The 1,282-nt window shown below is 54.1% G+C and overlaps 1 protein-coding gene across 1 annotated transcript in view; it reads left to right on the top strand.

Moving 5' to 3' along the window:
- ITGB5 (integrin subunit beta 5) overlaps window positions 1-1,282 on the top strand; it is a 159,664-nt gene that overhangs the window by 97,176 nt on the left and 61,206 nt on the right. The gene's annotated exons all lie outside the window — the stretch shown is intronic.

Here is a 1,282-nt window from a genome sequence, read left to right as displayed (position 1 = left end):
GCTCGGCTTCAGGAAGAGAAAGACTGGACTGTGAGGACAGATGGGGGCAAGGGGGGCTGGGGGCACTCCAGAAGGGAGCCTGCATGGAGGGTCCCGAGCATGATGGATGTCTGTTGCTTCTTCCCAAGAGCCACTTCTCACTCTCAACCTCATGGGCTTCAAGCTCTGAACCTGGAACTAAAGAAATCAAAGTGACCCGGCACCCGTGCCCTGTGCTGCACTGCCCTTCCCTCATGCGGGCCAGGGCTTTGGTGGGGGCCACCCTCCCGGCAGGAGACCAGAGCTTGGCTCAGTCCAAGACAGGCCATGGCTGTTGAGGAAGACCTGGCTATGTAGCTCTCACCCATTGGCTTTGTGGGGGTGAGGGCCTTCTCCTGGGCTTCTGGGGAAGGACCCCCTCCCAGTGTCTCCGTCCTCAGGTCACCTAAGGAATTCAGACTCCCCTGGGAAGCAGTTAGGACTCTGAAGCTCCCCCCAAAAGCGTTTCGTGGTGAAGGCCCCATCCTGCCCGGCCAGCACAATGAGGCGGCTGGTTCTGCATGCCTGTGCTGGGCATCAGGACAACACAGGGCTCCCAAGGTTTCAGAGGGGACCTCCCTGAGGGACCTCACTAGTGTTCTTCCTCCTCACGCATGAAAGGCCTTGGTCCTGCATGGGATTCATCTGTGTCTGCTTTCTTAGTCGAAATCCAGGAGCCTGGGGTCAAGGAGTAGAGCAACATCCTCTGGGTGGGAGGGGAACAGACAGGGACCTCTTTGCTGGGAGGGATGAGTAGACGTTTCGTTAGTGGAATACTTTCAGCAGTGACTTTTCAAATTAGATTTATGGAGATGTGTGTTAGTCTGAGTAGACTACAGAAACAAATTCATAGACACTCATATGTGTATAAGAAAGAGCTTTATATACAAGAGAAGTTGAATATTCAGTAAACAGCCTATTCCAGATCAAGTCCATAAGTCCAATACCAATCTAGAAACTCCTCTTCAGACTCACGGAACACATGCAATGATGCCGAATGCAGGAAGATCACAGGTCAGTGGGTGGGAAGTCTTGTGGATCCAGTGGCGATAGGAGCATCTCAGAGCTGGCAGGGGTCCCCAGGTAGCTTCTCCAGTTCCCAGGGCACGGGGGTCTAACAGTGTAGCACCATGTGTCTTGTCAATAGACAGACTCAGGGAGTGGGCAGAGAGAGTGTGTCTCCCACCTCCAGGGAGGAAATCCAGGCATTCCCAGAATTCTCAGGGGAAGGCCATGCCCACACAGAGGCCTCATTGGCTATAGA

The sequence above is a fragment of the Echinops telfairi genome, unplaced genomic scaffold (assembly GCF_000313985.2).
Source record: "Echinops telfairi isolate 266 unplaced genomic scaffold, ASM31398v2 ScPeMD7_17;HRSCAF=63, whole genome shotgun sequence".
Classification (NCBI taxonomy): Eukaryota; Metazoa; Chordata; class Mammalia; order Afrosoricida; family Tenrecidae; genus Echinops; species Echinops telfairi.
This window is presented reverse-complemented; position numbering and strand designations above follow the sequence as displayed.